This window comes from Echinops telfairi, unplaced genomic scaffold (assembly GCF_000313985.2).
Source record: "Echinops telfairi isolate 266 unplaced genomic scaffold, ASM31398v2 ScPeMD7_1;HRSCAF=3_0, whole genome shotgun sequence".
In the NCBI taxonomy this organism is placed as follows: domain Eukaryota; kingdom Metazoa; phylum Chordata; class Mammalia; order Afrosoricida; family Tenrecidae; genus Echinops; species Echinops telfairi.
In genome coordinates, this window is record NW_022103896.1 from 3,502,213 (window position 1) to 3,522,536 (window position 20,324).

Here is a 20,324-nt window from a genome sequence, read left to right on the forward strand (position 1 = left end):
GGAGGGTTTCTTTCCTCCAAGGTCGCTATGGGGCAGTTCCTGTCCTACAGGGTACCTATGGTGTGGTTCCTGTCTTATAGGGTTGCTATGGGGTGGGATGGATTCGATGCCGTGTAAAGGAAGAGAAGTACACACAAATTGGTGTGGTGAGCTCAACACTGGGCACCTGAGGCCCATGAAGAACAATGAACAGAACCTGGGCCTGGTTCTTCCCCAGAAGGAACCTCCGTTGAAAAGGAGAGACGGACACCGCAGCACTGCCACGGGATGCATTCAGTGGGACGAATGTTCTGTCAGCCTTTGGGTTACTCTTCTGGTGGCCAGAGCCCAACAACACCAGTTTTCATGGAGCTGATTGGATTTTGACTCACGGAATCCCCTCAGATGTGCCCGGGGAGAACTGTACTTCCTTAAGTTTTCAAGGGCTGGCCTTTCGTAAATCTCCAAGGGGAAAGGGTACAATCAGGGAATATCTCTTGGAGGGGACAATGTCTGAGCTGAACAGGATTTAACACTGGGTTTTGCCATCTTAAAATCATTGATATTTGAAGCAGGATAGTTCTTTGTTGTGGGGTGCTGGCCTATGGGTTGTAGGATGTTTAGCAACATCTCTGATCGTTGTCCAGTTGTGACAACCAAACATGTAATCCAGATGTTGCCAAGCCTCCACTGGAGGGAAGAGGCAGAATCGTCTCCCTCTCCCCATTAGAGTAAGATTGTTTAAGCTAAACAGAGACTGATGTCGGAGTATCCAGAAAACCAGCCCCAGAAAACCTGGGGTTTATTCTCAGGTGTAGTGAGTAATAAAATGATTTCTGCCTGCCTGGTGGGTTTCTCCAGGGGCAGAGACTGTAGCTTGGGATGATGTTCCCTCGCAGCTCAACTTCTAATTAGACAAGGGATCTTGGGCCAGCCCCCGGTCTGATCCTGCCCCGGATGGCCTGACCCTACCCCAGGTGGCTTCTAGGTGATATCTAGGGCCTTACTGTAGGCCCTTCTGAGATGAGTGCGCTGTAGTATACCAATTTCGATGCCACTTGGGACTTCTTCCTATTATGTGAACTTGCCATGAGCAAAGAGACTTTGAACCAGAATCCAACTCTCTCTGATGTTTTTTTTAAGCGCGGCTCTGTTTGAAATGCTGAGATCCAAAGAAGTTCTGGAGCCAGCAGTAGACACTGGAGGTCATCTGGTCCATTGAGGGGGTGGCCTGTGAGGAAGACAGAGGCTCTGTAAGTGACTATTTCCCAGAGGCTCTGCACAAGGCCCTTTCCATGCACTAGACGGATTTAGGTGTGGTGAGAGGGGACCCAGGTACCAGCAAGATGAAGCCGATGGTTTGGGATGGCCACAGGACACCATGTTCTTTCATCCTTTCTCACTGTGTCCTAGAAGTCATTCACAACAGCAAGACAAGGACGTGTCAGCCATGAGCTGTTGGTTGACCAACACCGGGCGATTTCACGTGACATGGAACAGTGAGTGCCTCCCGGCTTGAAAGAAGGTACTATGTGGATGAGAGAATGATATCAATTGCCACTCAGCCGCTTCTATGTGTCATTCTAGCCTCTCTGAGCATAACGAGACCACAGTCCCAAGCTTCCAACGACTCTCTAGAGAAGTCATAACCTGCTAAGGCCAAATGTCAAGTAGAAGCCTTGGGTGGGACTCTGGCTGGACTTCTCAGACCTTATATTCCTATAGGAGATTGACTAACATGACACCCTCCCCCAATTCATGCCCACCTGAGACCTCGGAGTGTGATCTTATTTAGAAATAAGGACTTTGCAGATGTAATGAAGCATCTCAAGCTGCAGCCAGGCTGGTTGTAGGGCGAATCCTAGACGCAATAACTTGTGTCCTTATGTGAAGAGGGGTGGGCAGAGAGTTGCAGACACATGCAGGTGAAGGCAGAGATAAGAGGGATGCTGCCACATCATAAGAAAGGCCTGCCACCTCACCAAGGACTGGAAGAGGCATGGAAAGATACTTTCTTAGACCCTTCAGAGTGGCTCTGGTCCTGCAACACCTTGATCTTGGACTTCTAGTCTTCAGGGCTGCGAGAGAATATATTTCCATCATCTAAGCCATTTGGCTTGTGTGTATTTGTTACAGCAGCCTTACCGTGGTGCTGCATGGTAAACACTGGTTTCTTTCTCTTGCCTTGAGAGAAATTTTCAAGATCTGGGGAAAAGAATGACCAGTCGGCTCCAGTGACATATTGGTTACTCAGTAGGCTATGAACCACAAGGTCAACAGCTCAAAACCACCAGCTGCCAGGTTTCTACTTCAGTCAAGATTTACAGTCTTGGAAACCCTGAGGGATCATTCTACCCTGTCCTACAGGGTCACTAAGAGTCAGCATCGACCCAATGGCAGAGAGGGTGTTTAGAGAAATATACTTAAAAAGTAAAATTGTGCTGCTTTTTCATTCAAATGACTTCAGTGAGGTGTTATCCACATATGATAAACTGAACATATTCAAAGTAGACGCTCAGGGAATCATCCCCCAGTCAACAAATGCATCACTCCGGGGATTCCTTATCCTCCTTGGTGATCCTTCCCTCCAGCGCCAGCCCCCGCCCCTTCCTAGGCCACCCTGGCTATTTCCTTCCTTCGAGGTTAGTTTGCATTTCCTAGACTTTTGTAAGGTGCAGTCAGAGAATGTGTGTTTGTATGGTATTTTCTGACCTGGCTTCTTTCATGCAGGGTAATTATCTTGAGATTCACATATGTTATCTGTATGGATACTAAAGGCAAAGTTTTTAAAGAAAACATCAGAACTACCTGGAAGTCTTATTAACACAGAGAGTTTCATGCCTAACAAGCCCCCAGGTGTTTCTGATGCTGCTGGCCCCGGGATGCTCAGCAACCCGTTCAATGCATTCTCTGGCATTTGGGCCTGAAGACACGGTCAATGTGCGTACGTGTTTGGATAAACATCTCTTAGAAGCCCCCACACATAGAGTTTATGCCGATCTTGGTGGCTTTGGCTGGTTTAATCGGCGCCCCCGTCTCCTATTCTTAGCCCGTGCATTAATGTGCATTATTCATGGTTATCGAGTTGGATAACTGTGGTTGAGTGCCTTCTATTTTTACAGTAATTAAAGGGTTTAGGAGAAAATAAGTTTAGCTGCTTACAAGCCCTTAAATATCCCCGCGAGAGGCTGAGAGCTACGATAAACAAAGATGCCACGGGCTCTGTCCGCGGTGCTGAAGGACACCTTGGAAAAGGTGTGAGTTCACGAGACCTCACAGCCCGGGAGAAGGTAGAGCTGGGCTGGGAATGTCTGTGCGTTTTCCTCCAGCGGTCGGACACTCACAGCCCCCCTTACCAAGCCGAGTGGACCAGGGAGAGAAGGGGAATGGGATGGGACCCATGCTCCAAGAGGGAGAGGGACTTAGTTCTTTACCTTCAAACTCTCGAAAAACACCAAACTAAACTCATTACCATCACGTAGATTCTGACTCCTGGCGACTCCATGTGTTCCAGAGGAGAACTGATTCATAGAGTTTTCTTCATGGATTAGGATCACCAGACCTTTCTGCTACAGCACTGATGGGTGAGTTAGAATCCCAACCTTTAGATTAACAGCCCAATGGAAACCATTTGCACCACCTGGTTGGACCTCAAGCCCCATAGATAGAAAGGCGGGAAAGAAAGAAGAGGACAGAGAGATGAACCAGTCTTGCACGGAGCCCACCCTGTCTTAGTTCTCCAGCATTGCTCTGTCAGAAACAGCGAGAGCGAATGGCTCTAACAGACGTGTGATTTCCTCACAGTTTGTTGTTGTTGTGATGTGCCACTGAATCAGTTCTGACTCGCTGCGACCCAGTGTGCAACAGAATGAAGCACTGCCCGGCCCTGTGCCGTCCTCACAATTGTTCTTAGGTGTGAGAAGGCTAGAGATCCGAATTCAGGGTGCACTGGCTCTGGGGGAAGGCTTTCTCTTCGTGTAAACTCTGCAGGAAGGTCCTTGTTTCCCTCAAACATCTGTGGGCCTGGTGCTCCATGGAGATCTCCGTGTGTCTTGGCGTGAAACTTCCCTGGGGTCTAGGAGGTTCTCGGCGCAGGGAGCCCAGGTGGAAAAGATGTGCTCCACTCTTGGCTCTTCTTTCTGGGTGATGCTCAGGTTCCTTCTCCTCTGTTCATTCGTCTTTCCTTGTATCTTGTAAGATAAAAGGTGATGCAGGTCACACCACAGGGGAACCCCTTTTACATCAGGTCAGGGCTGTGCCTTGAGGGAGGTGTTATGTCTCATGCAAAATGATCTCACAAACATAACCTAATCCTGATGGAGAACAATCCCAACCCATACTGGGTATTATGGCTTACCTAAATTGACATATTTTAAAGGGATACCTTTCAACCCATGACATTATACTCTTTTCTCACCACCCCCCCACCACCCCACTCCAAATTGTGAGGTAAAACACATTCACCTCATCATATCATCCCCCAAATCTTCGATCAGTTCCAAATATAAAATCCATCCTGGGGCAAAATTACTATTAATCTGTGAACTGGTGAAACCCAGAATACAACGTATCTGCTTCCAAAGTACAGTCATATAACAGGCACAAGATAGATATTTCCATCACAAATGGGAGAAAACAAAAGGAAAAAACGGGTACCAACAGACAGAACACCCAGCAGAACAATCCATGTTAGCTCTGAATTCAGGGTGTGAAGAGGACCCTCTATTTTCCTGTCCTCTGAGACCATCTAGACCCAGCCCTGCCCTGCAGACTTTAGGTGTTGGCCATGCTTGTTGGATGGTCAGTGGTAGCCCCTCAGTCCTGGGCTTCCAGGCACCCTGAAGTAGCAACTCTGCTCTTCTAGATTTGGGAGTATTCTCCTGACCCAAATGAGTGGAAAATTCACAACCTCTGCCCCAGTAGGGCTCCATTCTTCAGCGCCTGAGGCATGGTGGCCCTGAACCCTCCATTTTTGACAGAAGATCTAGCCCCTTCCTCTGGCACTCATGAATGGCAGCCCACACTCTGGAACTGAGCAGGTGAAAATCTGACTCTGAAATCTAGAGTGGCCCCACCCTTTGAGGCCCTAGAGGCTGTGGCCCCACTTCTGAGACAGGGGAAGCCTTGCTTCCAATTCCCTTTGTTTCCTCTGCTTCCTAGTCCCTTGGCTTCTTGACTCCTTGAGCCTCTTTGGCCAACCTAGACTCTGCCTTGCTTGGGCAAAGTTACAAAGACCCTTAGTTTCACTGGTAAGGGCCCAGAGGCATTTCACTGCACCAGCACCTCTGCCTGGAGGTGTTCAGCTCTCTAGCTCTGTGGACCGGCAAGCCTGGCTCCTGGAGGCTCTACTGGGAAGATCCTTGACCATCATACCCCTTCTGAAGGGCTTCTTCTCTCTTGCTTCCTGAGTTCTGAACTAGGAAGGCAAGGAAACCCTGAACACAGTAGTTTTGTTTAAACCTAGATGTGCAACTCTTGAGAGCATGGCTTTACTCATGATTGGTTTTAAACATTTGGTTAAAAAAAAAGTTTGGTTTTCTTGTCTATAAATGGGTGATTCTAATCATTTTTGTCCCTGAGGGCTTTTGCAGCTGTTATCGAGTGTGGGGCTGTACCCTTCTCAGACGTCATCATCCACAGGTCTATTAGTGACTTCTCATCAGATGTAACCAATTCTAGTCAAACAATGTAATCATTGCATGCATCCAGCCAAACTCACACGAAGGCTGAGATAGGCATGGGGCAAGCTGGAGAGGGAATACTGTATTTACTCCACTGTGGCTCAAAGGCAAGGAGTCCCCAGGGAGTCCTTTCAGACAGAAGAGCAGGTGGAGGTAAAGACTGGAGGGAGGTGGCCATGAAGGGATGCCTGTAGTCAGGAGAAGCAGAAAGAGGTAAGGGACAGAGTCCCCCTTATTGAATCTCGGAGCAGTACAGCCCTTCCTGGCCCCAGAATTGTAAGAGACTGGATTTCTGCGGTTTTAAACTGCTGCCCCGTTGGTGGTGATTTGCTATGGAAGCCACAGAGAACTAACATGTTGGCCAATTCTAGTGGGATGGAAAGGGGGGTGGGCCAGGCATCCGAGTGACTGGGGGAAGTACATTATGATGGTTAGATTCACTGTGCCAATAGGCCTCTATAGGAACAAGTAGGTAGAGTTTAATCAGGTCACAGCTTGATTGGAGGGCTACCAAGGTAAATACTTTCTGGTTTCCAGGGTGCGGGGTGGGGGTGGGGGATCCCTTGTATCTCTTCCTCCCTGGTGATTGGACCAGTGTGCTGCTGCTTGAGCTAGTTCTTTGCTTCAGCCATGTGCTGGACTCCCTGTGGGCTGAACCAAGCCATGAATCCTGTTGCTAGAGCTAAAGGCTCCTTCAAGACCTGCTTCACTGCATACATTGCTTGAGTTTGAAGCACATCCAGCTAAGTTCCCATGCTTCTGACTGTTGCTGCCCCACCCTGCAGTCTGCTGCCTGGGGGCTGACTCTGCCTGTCTTGCCAGAAGGAAGACTCCTGCTTCTTGACCTTGGACCCATAGCCTGTGTGAGTTGAAGGGCCTTCAATATATTAATTATTCCACAAAATTGAGTTGAACTGAGCCCTCTGTACTGCTTTGTAGACTCATTAACTGTTATATTCCTGCTTGCCAAATAAACCTCCACTCACATACACACACGTATGTATAAAATCATAAGCGTCTTAGTTTGTTTCTCTAGAGACCCTGTCTAACACATACATGTAATACACGGGCTGGACAAGTGAGTGGGACATGAGGTGTTGGAGCTGTTCAGGGCTAATTTAGAGCCTTCATAAACTTGAATACAACCTGCCCGTTGAGCCTACATCCAGGAAGCAGGCTGGTGCTCCTGGCTCCTTACCCTTCTGTGACACATGCGCTTGCTGTTTTTGTGGTGGATGAAACATAGCCATTGCTTCAGGCTGGGTGGACTAGTGAAACAAATCCAGAGACACTCATATGTGTAAGAGAGAACTTTATATCAAAGAGCAATTGTACATTAAGAAAACATCTCAGCCCAGTCCAGATCAAGTGCTAAGTCCAATATTACCCCATATGTCAATATTAGCCCATAAATTCCTCTTTACACTCATGCAGCAATGCAAAGCTGCTGAATGCAGGAAGATCACAGGGTAGTGGGTGGAAAGTCTTGGGGATCCAGGGATGGTGGAAGCATCTGAACACTGGCGTGGGTCTCCACGTAGGTCCTCCAGTTCCTGGGCTCTGGCTCCATCAGCAAGCTCCATGTGGCTTCTCAGCAAGAAGATGAAGCAGAGAGTGTGTGTCCCACCTTCAGGAAGAAAGATAGGAGTTCCCAGAATCCTCAGGAGAAGGCCATGCCCACACAGAGCATGATTGGCTATGGCCTGATTGAGAGGCTAGACTCCACCTTTTACAACCTGACAGGAGACTATGTAAGTGACACAACCATAAACATTAAGAAGAAGGGTCTTTCTCCCAATCCTTCAACCTGGCCAGGCAACAACTGAGCCCTGGCCTTAGGAGAACTTTCACTAAGCATCCGCTCTTCCCTCCATGGAAGGTTGTCATCTCCATATAAGAAACCTGGAGCTCTGGGCACCAGTGTTTATGACAACACTTTTCCAAGAGCCACAATGAGGAAAGAAAACTGGAATGCCTAGCAATCAATGAATGGGCCTCTGCAACTAATAGAGTAATGTCCTTGTGTTTACACGCTGTTGAGTTGATTCCCACGCCTAGTCACGCTCTGTCCTTCCCTGTCATGGACTCAATTGTGACTCAAAACCCTGCCTGGTCCTGCACTACCCACACAATTATTGTTATGTGTGAGCCTGTTATTGCTGCTACTGGGTCAGTCCGGCTCATTAAAGGTCTTCCTTTTTTCTCCCCACCTGCCTTCTACTTTAGCCAACATAATGTTCTTCACTAGGGCTTGGTTCCTCCTGGTCATGTTCCCAAAGCATCTAAGATGAGAACCTTACTTGGTCATAAGAGAAACAAAATCCTGATGCATCCTGCCACAGCATGGATGGATCCGGAGAACATCATCCTGAGGAATATAAGTCAGCGACAGAAAGGCAAAGACTGTATGACCTCACTTAGGTGAAATAGGGACTGTGTAGGAATCAAAGAGTCTTCGTGGTTACCAGGGGTCAGAGGGAGGGAGGAAAGGAAATGTTTCTGTCCAGGGAACACTGTTTATATTCATGGGGGTGGATTGACTTGAGAAAGGATAATAAGAATAGTCACGCAGCTTGAAGAATATAACAAGTGTCACTGGATTTTACATCCAGAAATTATGGAGTTGGCATATGTTTCCCTATGCGTATTTTTACCACACTAAAGAAAAATCAAACACACAACACACAAGTGTGATTCAGGGCTTTGGGGATGGCTGGATACGTGGAGCAGGAGGACCAGTAGTCGTTTCTGGCTGAGTCCAGCTTCCCGATGACCTGCTGACTGCAGGCCAGAGTCAGCCAGACAGGACCAGCTGAAGAACTGGTAGGGACAGTGCACACAAAGTGCAACTGGAGGAAGTCACTGTTGTTTGATGCTTAGTCATTGGGGTGGTTCACTATGAATAAACAGGCACACTGCTATCAAATTCTGGTCTTTGCGATTTGGTGGCAACTCACCCTTCCCCTTGCCCAGCCCCATCTCAGTCCGCCTTTACTTTTTCTGAGGCTGTGCTATGACCCTGGACCATTTTCAGCTATATCTGGTGGACTTGGATCATGTCCTACTTTTAGATTTATGATCCATTTCCAAAGCAGGCTGTTCTTCCAAGAACAACCACTAATAAAAACTCTCCTGAGAGTCATCACTAATTCTAGCATCATCCAACATTCCCCAGCCATAACATTTGAAAGGTATTTACATCATGAAGCTGTGTGAGCTCACAAATAAATCTAAGACCAGAGGACCAGGTAGTACTTGCTGTTGTTGCTAGGTACCGTTGAGTCAGTTCCAATTCATAGCAACCCTATATAAGGGAGCATTTACTGTATAGCTCATATGTGTCCAGTGTGTGCTGATGCCTTTGCCTGACCTTATTTAAACAGTAACTAATGGCTGTCCAGGAAACACATCTGCACGTCCATTTAACAGATGTACCAACTGAAACATAGAACGATTAAGGTCATTCATACAGCCATGTGGCTAAGAAGAGATGTTCTGGGCCTGGGTTTGAATGCAGAAATCTTCCTCCAAAGCCTGATGTTGAGCACCAGTGCCCCAATTGACAACACATCACACTGTGCTGAGCACATGGGAGTGCTTACTAGGTAACTGTCAGATGATTGACTTAAAGGATGAATGCACATTTAATCTCTTATCGCTCCCTGGTTGTTGGGTGTCGTTGGGTGAATTCCAACACATAGCAACCCTGTGCAAAAAAAGTAGAACCACAGCCATAGGATTTCCTAGGCTGCTATCTTTCTGGACCAATCACTAATGCCAAATATGAAGAAAGGAAGATTCTTATCAACTCAAGAAGTATGGATGATTGTAATGTGAAAGTTGGAAATAAGGAAGGATCAGTACTTGCAAAATAAGATCTGAGTGATAGAAACGATGCAGAGATTTAGCAAGATTAGTGACTTATTCATTGAGAAAAAAATATTTTTTCAACAGCATAAATGGCTGTTACTCATGTGGAATTCACTGGATAAAATACACAGGAATAAAATTGACTCCATCTGGGCAAAGAGATGATGGAGAAGCTCAATATCATTCATTAGAACAAGGCCTGGGGCTAACTGTGGAACAGACTGCCGATTGCTCACATATAATTTCACGTTGAAAGGCAAGAAAATTAAAACAAGAGAGCCAAAGTACAACAATGAGCACAAGCCATTTGAATTTAGAGACTATTCCAGAAGAGACCTGACACATTAAACTCTAATGACAGAAGACCAAAGCGACATTAAGGACATTATACATGAAAGGGGTAAAAAGGTCATTAAAAAGACAGGAAAGAAATAAAACATCAAAACGGTTGTCAGAAGAGTTGTATTCTTTAACATATAGTATAACTAGAAGAACTGATGAAATAAAAGATCTGAATAGAAATTTTCAAAGTGCAGCTTGAGAAGACAAAATAGAATGTTATAATGAAGTGAAAAAATACCTGGAGTTAGAAAACCCAAAGGTGAAACACAGCCTTGGCATTTCCCAGCCTGACAGAACTGAAGGAAAAACTAAAGCCTAATGTTGCACATTGAAGGATTCTCTGGGCATGGTATTGAGGGACACAGGAAGCATCAGAAAATGATGGAAATACTGTACAGTGTCCCTGTACCACAGATCATTGGTCAACACTCATCTACTCGTTACTTCAGGAAGTAGCATATAATGAAGAACCAATGGTACTGAAGGAAGAAGTCCAAGCTGCCTTGAAGGCATTGCTGAAAATTCAGGTTCCAGGAATTGACAAAATATCAATGGAAATGCTTCAACAAATGTGCACAATGCTGGGAGTACTCGCTGACCTTTGTCTGTGTGACAAACTTCGGAAGACAATTACGTGGCCGAGCAATGGGAGGAGATCCACGTCTGTGCCCATTCTAAGAAAGGTGTTCCAATAGAAGGAGGGAATTCTCAAACAAAATCATTAATGTCACACAAGCAAGATTTTTCTTCCTATAATTTTTTAAATGATTGTATGAACAGGGACTTGTCAGATTCCAGCTGGGTTCAGAAGAGGATGTGGTGTGATGGATGTTGCTGGTGAGAGATAGCTCTTGGATGAGAGCCATCAGGAAGATGCTTACCCATGTTGTACTGACTAGGCAGAGGCATCCAACTGTGTGAATCATTAAAAAAATGAATGCTAACCTTGTGAAGAATGAGTGACCCAGAACGACGTGATGACTCCAGGATCTGGGAAAGACTCATTACATGCTGAAAGCAAAGAGGACTTGAAGCACTGCTTGATGGATGTCAAAGACTACAGCCTTCAACATGAGTTACACCTCAACATAAAACAAAATTCCTTCCAACTGGACCAATAGACACACCATGATAAGCAGAAGGAAAAACAAAAAGGAAGTTGCGAAGGGATCTCATTTTTCTTGAATCTACAATCAGGGTCCATGGAAGCAGCAGTCAAGACATCAAACTGCATTGGACTAATCTGCTGAAAATGACCTCTTTAACATGTTAACAACAAAGACTTTACTCTGAGCCCTAAAATGTCCTTGACCCAAGACATACTATATTCAATCATTTCCTAGGCATGTGTGTGTTAGGCTGGGTTGTCCAGTGAAACAAATCCGGTGACACTCGTATATGTAAAAGAAAGAGCTTTATGTCAACAAGTAAGTTTATATCAAAAGAAGGCTTTACAGACTAGGCAACTCCAGGCCACAAGCCCGATGCTGTCCCTAAGGCAGTTTTTGGACTCCTGTAGATTCATGCTGGAGTTGCAGAGTAGTGAAACAGGAAGTTCACAAGCTGGTGGATGCAGTCGCATGGCTCCATGATCCCTGGAAACATGATGGGGCACCGGCAGTTTTCAGGGTCCACATGGGGCCACCCTTTGAGACAGGGAGACTTCCAACAGGCAGGAAGGTGGTGGGTGAGAGAGCGAGAGAGAGAAGAGACACACAGAGAGAGAGAAATTACCTCTGGCTTGCTCTTATACAAAAGACTATGATATCAAGGTGTCAAAAGGCTGTTACTTGATTGACAGGTTGACTACCCCAGTGGTTCTCAACCTTCCTAATGCCACAACCCTTTAATACAGTTCCTCATGTTGTGGTGACCCCCAACCATAAAATTATTTTCATTGCTACTTCATAACTGTAATGTTGCTACTGTTATGAATCAGGTGAGCCACGTGAAAGGATTTTTCACCCCCCACAGGGGTCGTGACCCACAGGTTGAAAACCGCTGCTCTACCCCCAGCTGGGAGTGTTTGGTTGGCATAATCCCTAACTAGCACAATGTGAAAGCTGGACAATCAGCAAGGATGGCTGAAGAACTGTCGCCTTTGAAGAGGCTGTTGTTGGAAAATAAGGAGTAGACCACAGACTTCCAAGAGAACAAATCTTTCTTGGAAGAAGTGCAGCTAGCACATTCCTCAGAAGTGAGTATAGCGAGACTTCATTTCTCTTACTTTTGACATGTTATCAGAAGAAACCAGTCTAATGAAACTAGAATTTTGGCCAGATTCCATCTATCAACTGAGTCAGATAATCTTCTTCATCAATTGATTATTTGTTTAACTTTTATTTTGCAATAGGTGAAGGTTTACAGAGCAGACCATCCATTTTAAATCCAATATATCATTGGTGCTTTGTTTTCCTGCATTCCCTGAAATTCCCTCAGTGCCACATGATTTATTCCATCTCCTCCCGATTCCCATTTCTCCTTCTTTCGTATCCCTTCTGAACGTTGCCCGGGGGTCAAAGCTGGTCTTTGGATCTTCAGTGGTGGATTATGCTAAGATTATTCCAAGGTAAGCTTACCTTCTTAGTGGTATTGTTCCCCTTATAGATCTGTGTATTTGGGGGGCTGAAAATTGAGCCATTGAAGGATTTTTCAATTCCAGACCTGACACGAATAGATTCTTGATGCTCCTATCTAGCACAAATTGCACTTTCAAAATCTGGGTGCTGAGCTGAATTGAATTAGACTTGGGATCAGAAAGAGACGATACAGGAAAGGAGGGTTGAATTCATAATGTAGATGGAAAGACGGGTTGAAGTTGTTTGACTTTACTCCACCATAAAGAATAGTATGTCCAGTGTCCACCTGAGAAGCTATTTAGACCATCTAAAAAGATATCTTTTCAGACAGAAGACACACAAAAAAATGTTTTTCTTTTCAATAATGGTCTTGGAAGCTTATTTAAAAACAAAAGCAAACAAAAAATCCCACAAAAAAAACCCCAAACTCACTGCCATCAACAATGTTAACTCATAGCGACCCTATAGGACAGGGTGGAACTGCCCTATGAGCTTCCGAGACTGTAACTCTTTAAGGGAGTAGAAAGCCCTTTCTTTCTCTCTCTGAGCAGCTGGTGATTTTGTACTGCTGACCTGTAGATTGCAGCTCAATGAGAAACCATGACCCCACCAGGGAAGCTTAGAGGAAGACTTTAATAGGCTTTCTGAAGAAAGCTGAGATGAGGCTATCCAAAAATATACACGTGCAAAACCAATGGTCATCGAGTTCATTTCAACCCATGGCAACTCCGTGTGTGGCTTTCAAGATTGTTACTTTCTGGAAAAGATCACTGATCATCAGCCATTTATTCTGAGTCACCTCTGATGGGTTCAAACCACCAGTCCTGTGTTAGTCTGGGCAGACTAGAGCAACAAATCCAGGGAGACTTGTGCGTATAAGAAAGGTGTAAATCCAAGAGCAACTGAATATTGAGAAAGCATCCCATCCCAACTTCATCCCTAGATCAAGTCTCTGAGTCTGATATTAGCCCATATGTCTCATACCAATCTACAAAGTTCTCTTCAGACTCATGAAACACATACAATGATGCCAAATGCAGGCAGATCACAAGTCAGTGGGTGGAAAATCTTGTGGATCCAGTGGGAGTGGAGCATCTCAGAACTTGCAGGGGCCTCAGGGCACTGTTGTAGTTCCCTGTGTCTTGTCAGCTGCAACGTCTTCCAGGGAGTGAGCCTGCCTCCTGCCTCCAATGAGTGATTTATCTCCTTAGAGCCTCCAAATAAGGTCATCAAACTGCGACCTGATTGGGAAGCTAAACTCCATCCCTTCACTCTTAATCCTCTCAAATTGACAACAGATTATATCATTACCACCAACCCTATGGTCAGCAGTTGAGGGAAGCCAACTGCACTTCCCAGGAACACAGGGGAGAATCCCCTCATTCTCATTCCCTCCTGAGAGGGGGTGGTTGAAGAGATGGCTAAGCTTTGAGACCTTGAAGCAGACAGGCTTTGACTAGGAGTCCTTTCACTGTGGTTACTTAATCTATCTGAACCTATTGTCCTCCTCTGTAAAACATACGAGGGGGTTTCAAAAAGTTCATAGGAAAATGAAATGAAAAGCTAGTGGACTTCTTCCATGGGATTTCTGAAGGTCCCCTATACACTATAAAGATGACAGAAGTATCCTACACTAGCGGTGAGGTTCTCTGAGCAGAAGACTCATCGCTTCAGTGATCCTGAGAATGTATATTAAGGAGAGACTGTGGGGTCAGATGAGAGCAGGATGAGATGGTCCACTCCCATAAAAAGCCAAAGTCTCAGAAACCCACAGGGGCAGTTCTACTCTGTCCTATAAGGTCACTATGAGTCAGAGTCAACTCAGTGGTAGTGAGTTTGGTTTTTGTGCCATGGAGTCAGAGAGAGCCCTGATGGTGCAGTGGATTAAATTGCTAACTCAGAGGTGAGCAGTTCAAACCCACCAGCCACTTCATGGGAGAATGATGAAATGCCATGGGGCATTTTTACTCTGTCCTATAAGATTTCTATGAGTCAGAATCAACTTGATGATAGGGGGTTTGACTTTGGAGGCCATGCCATCATTGAGTGGGACTCGTGTGCCTTCGCTGCAGCTGCAGAGAGAGCTGGCTGCCCCTCCACCCAGGTCTGCATTTCAACAATGTCTCAGGAGGCCGGCCACAAAAATGAGCAAATCCCAACCCACGTGTCAGACTTTAGACAAAGATGGGGCTATGGGCAGCAAGATGGGCAGTGGTGGTCTTTTGGATAATGTGGCCCTTACTTTTGAGGGATTGGATAACATAGGCAGATAGTTGAGGGATGTGGGAGCTCTGCTTTGCATTAGCTTGCAGATTCTGATGCACCATGGAACCCAACCCGGTGGATTTCCTCAAAAGGTGAACTTTCAAAACGACTCACCTGCTAGAGTTCTTCCAGTCGGCCATGGTGAGCCCCCCACACAACAGGACTAGACTGTTGTTATTGGAAGGATTTGTACTGGCCAGTTTCCAGCAGTGAACCGCCAAATCTGTTTGGTCTCATGGAAACACACAAGCCTCTGCTGACAGGTAGATGGTGGGTATGCCTGGGTGTATTTGGAGGGCACCAAAGCCAGGTTGGCCTGACTTTTGGACGCTGTGGTCTTCAGCTTGGTCCAGGAAAATATATGCTGTCTCTCAATGCTCCGGTGGCTGTTGAACAGTCAGTGCTGCCTGAAGGGTGTCTGCCAGGTGTCTGGCCTCCAATATGGTCAGAGGGCCTCTCTGCGGCAGTTCTGATCAGATGCTGCAAGCACTGGCACTGGACTCAGAACAACCCTGCTGCAGTCTTGGCCTTGCCTTCGTTAGACTTGGTCTTGGACAACCTAACTGACAATGCTTCTGCCTTCTTGGAATTGGGGCTCACACCCACCTCTGGCTCTGCAGATCAAGTTCAATGAATGGGGAAGCCAATACAGCAGTGGGCATCTGGTGGAGACCCCACAAAGGTTAACAAACTGCAATTTTTGGTTCTGGAGAGATCATGATATGACCTGTGGATGCTGAGAGCTGATATCTCTCTCACTTTAATTATAACCCTGCCTCGCATCTTCAGGAAAATCATCCTATCCAGGAGGCTTCCTCCTCTAAGCCTTGACAGGGATTTCAGATATGTTTTAATCCAATGCCTCAAATAGATACTTTCTGTTTTCTGGGTGATGGACTAGGTGCTGAGGAGCAAGATTTTTTCATTTGTCCATTCTTTAAATACCTGCTAACCCAAGACTCTATACTGCCAACCATGGGGAGATGTAGTCTAATGAGATTTTTTCTGCATCCCCCCTTTCCCATCAGCTAGTGAATCCACATTTTCATAAAGCAGTGCTCAGTAACAATTGAGATCTTAGATGCAAAATTATTAAACTTTAGCTCTATTTTCAGGAAATGTGTTATTTTATATCTAGCTGGCTGTAAAAATGCCACTGAACATCACAGAGCATATCTTCTAATGCCACACAACATCTGGAGTTTGCTGAGCATGGTTTTCATGGCGGTGTTTGGAGAACAAGGGCAACTGAGTTAACTCTAGTTAATGCAATTACCCCTTTGAAAACCACTTTGAACACATCCTCAGGCCACCCGGTAAGAACACAGGTTTCCTTGTTTGGTACGTTTGATATTTTAATTGGGTTTGTGTGAACTCTGAGGCTAGAGTTGACTCTTAATTTATCATTGTTACCTGGGGGTATTTTTTTTCTGGGCCTTGGAGCAGAGTGCTTGCTTGGGAGAAACATTTGGAATGATGATTCTGTAGTTGAATTAGCATCGGTCCAAGTAATCCATTTATTGGTGAGCTTCTTTAATGTGGCATGCACCTCTGCTGTCTTCCAAGCCTACTGCAGAGTTGGATCAGGTGAGGATACTCCTGGCAGCCCCGTGAGCCTGGCAAAGGGCAGGTTGGTGACAATGAGAGGTGAGAGGATTTTAGGAGAGATTGTTTCCCGATGCAATGGGAGAGATGCACTATAGGAGATATTAGCCATCTTTGTTGTACCACTCTCACTCAAAAGCTGTCTGCATCGAGTAGATTATGACTCACAGTGACCCTCCAGAACAGGGTAGAACTTCCCCTGGGGGTTTCCAAGGCTGCAACTCTTCACGGAAGTAGGAAGCCTCATCTTCCTCCCGAGGAATGGCTGGTGGTTTCAAATTGTTGACCTGTTAATTAGCAGCCCAATGCATAACCACTATGCAACCAGGTAACACTCTAACTAACACTCTAACTATTATCTAACAGGTAATTATAATAAGTCAAAAAAGAACGCTACAAAATCCATAGACTTTTATGAAACCAAAATATCAAGGGAGACGCTATTGTTTCTCAGAATAGTCTCCACCGAGGTCTATACATTTCTGGCTGGGATATTCAGCTAACTCTTCTTTCTCCAACAAATTCTGCATTCATTGATTTATACCACATCAAATAGCAGTTGGAGTATTCTTTGGGGGATGCAGGTTGTGTTCTTGTGAAATGTACTTTGATTTGAGGGGAACAAAAAAAAAAAACTCTGAAGGGGCGGGATGAAGGTTGCAGGGTGAGTGAGGCAAGATTCCCAGTGAAACTCTCCTAGGACCGCCCTGGCTACCCTTGAAGAATGAGCCAGCACATTGTTGTGGTGGAAGAAAAAAAACCCCACATTCCTGGGTGCAATTGCCTGGGTCTTTATCTCACCAGTGCAGTTTTCAATTTTCTGAAAACGTCTTCACAGTACGCTCACAGTAAGTGATTGCCCTGTGTCCTTTGAGAAACTCTATTAAGATGATGCCTTTGGAATCCCCCCAAACAGTCACCAGGACCAGCTGAGCTGATCTTCTCTGCCTTAAATTTCACTGGCCCAGCAGACGCCCCCGGAAGTCATGTGGTGACTGGATCTCTTGTTGTGAAGACACCCTGATGGGACGAGGACAAGTGTGTGACGGAGAGCAATCTGCAGCCTTCCTCTCATGGCAGGGCCACGTTCCGACTCATTTTCTCTGGAGCACACCCGTGCATGCATGAGCAGAAACCCTGGTAGCATTGACCAACACGCGCACACACACACACCCCACCCCCACGTTATTTTCAACTACACGCTTGGTGGTTCTCCTATGTCACTTCGCACATTCTAACCGCAAACCCCTCAGGTAGATGCATAATGGCTCTTGATGGGCAGGTGAGTGAACAATAGCTCCAGGATGTGCGGTCGCTATTCCAAGGTGGCAGGGGGTGGGTGGGTGGAGAGGTGGTAACAAGGGTTATCTGTCCCCAATACATCAGCTCCTGCCAGCACGCTACGTTGCCTTGCAACTTGGGCTGACTGACATTAAAATGGAAAGTTGACACAGGCCAAAGCAGGCTGGCAGGAGGTCACGATGGGCCTGAAAGATGGAGGACAGAAGCATGGACTGCAGCACCGGGTGGGGGGAACAAGGGTACCTGATGACCCCTAGAAGACCCTCGATGCCGGGCTGGGCTGGGGTGGGGATTGAATGCTATCCTGGGGGCAATGGGAGCCACTAAGTATTTGTGAAAGAGGAATGACCAGAAGCAAGCCAAGGTGCGGTCACTGGAGGCAGACAGAGGGGCTTGGGCAGGCCACAAAGACACCTGAAGATAGGCTGAAGCTGGCCTAGGGCTGGGCCCACTCTCCTGTGTGTCTGAATCCTGCCTCAGGCCCAGGATCGATTGCAGAAGGCTCCTGGGGAGACTTCAGATCTGCCTTCATTTCTAATGTGCTCGAGACTGCTAAGGCATTGTGGCTACCCACTTGGCCGGCAGTTCAAAACCACCAGCCACTCCATGGGAGGGAGACAAGGCTTTCTTCTCCTACAAAGAGTTGCAGCCTTGGAAACCCATGGGAGCAGTTATCCTCTGTCCTACAGTGTCACTATGAGTTGGACATGACTGGACGGCAGTGAGTTTGAGTTTGGAGGGACTGCTAAGGGCCAGGGGTGGTACAGGGTGAGGATGGCCCAGTTCCAAGCAGGAAATCCAGTGGATGTCCCACCAATGCACCTTGTGTGCAGTCACCATCCGTGTATCAGCGGAGTCCTTTGCATTGCTAGAATGCTGAACAGGTGTCAGCAGAGCTTCCAGGCTGAGCTGGACTAGAAAGAGAGACCCGACGATCTACTTCTAAAACCAGGCAGTAAAAGCCCAGTGGATCCTAATGGTCTGATCCCATTGTGCGTGGGTTGCTGTGGGTTGAGACAAACTCAGCAGCAGCTAGCAACAGTGATGAGTTACAAATGCTTACCTTTGTGTTCACATGAGTTTCAAGGTGGGGAAAGGGGAAGGAATAAGCACCCCCCACACACACATTCACACATACGCCTGACTACGACGCGTATGACACACACACACCGCTTACACACACTAGATGCAGGAGTGGCACTTGCCAGGCATAAGAGACATCAGGAACTAAGACACATGGGAAGATACAGACATGCACAGCTGACATGGAGGCGAGAGGCCGGCCGATCAGAGCAGCGTATGACTTCTCTCTACTGACAGAGACTCAGCAACACAGTGTGGGGACTTACTGGCACGAGAGCGTTTGTGTGGCGGCCTTGGTGTCTCAAGCACAGAAGGAAATTAATCCAAGTCCACATAGTAAGTGAGGCGCTAGACTGGGTGTTCTAATTATGGCAGTTCACTTTCCCCATCCCAACCCCCCGCCCCCTGAATTATGGGTGAGAATCATTGTTCGGAAGATTGCGGTAAGAATGAAATGAAACAGTGCATACGTGCTTCTAGTTTTAGGAACGGGCACGTGGAGGATGCTCCAGGCAGGTAAATCCCCTCACTTTACCGCCTACTATTCACAGTTCCCCACCGCTCATAACCCTCAAAACCCAACCCAACCCCATGGGGTAGGTTCTGGCCCCCAGGGAGCCTAGAGGACGTAGTAGAGCTGCCCCGTGGGGTTTCTGAGGCTGTAGGATACACAAGCAGCCCGCTACATCTTTCTGGAGGGCCTGACCCACTGGCCGCCTGGTTAGAAGCTGAGAAGTTAACCACGGCACCTCCAGGACTCTTTCCATCAGCCACGGGATATTAAAATCACAGTCATCCACAATAAGCTTGTCACTCAATCACCTTGGATTACAAGGGAGGGGTTCTGGGGAGTGTGGGGTGTGTGACTACTTTGCCAACGGAGTGTTTCTGACCAAACCACACTGGACTGGTTCTCCTGACTTGTAGCTAATTGCTCTGCCTACTGCTCTGTGCTGTTCTCTGTTCCCTAACCTCTTGACTCACAGGGCATTACTCTCTCGCTTTTTTGTTGCGATCACAATTCTTCCTTCTTTACCTGCTCCCTGTACTCATATATTGACTCGGTCAACTAACAACTAGTGACCACGGGTTGTGTGCCAGGCACTGTGTGTGGCCCTGGAGATGCAAGTATATGGCATGAGCCAGGTTTTCTTGAAGTTCTTGTGTGTAGCATTGTAGGTGTTTATGGAAACTGGAGCTGGCATACTTTTAGTTGAGGCATGCCACCTCTCTTGTGACTTCAGACGTCGTTTCCTCTATAGGAGAGACACAATAACAACAACAAACAACTTCCAGCGGGCTACTGGCTGGTGATCGAGAACTAACGTCTGGCCATGGATGCTACGTGACCATTTGTTTGCAACTTCACAAGTTGAAGTCTATCAGATACCTCCACCTGGATGCTCTAGTGGGCCCAGTAATAGTTCACTAGTACATGGAAGGAAGTACTACCTATGGGATCGATCCTGTGTTAGTCTGGGTAGACTAGAGAAACAAATTCATAGATACTCATATGTGTGTAAGAAAGAGCTTTACATACAAGAGCAATTGTGTGTTAGTCTGGGTACATTTGAGAAACAAATCCACAGAAACTCGTATGTATAAGAGAGAGTTTTAT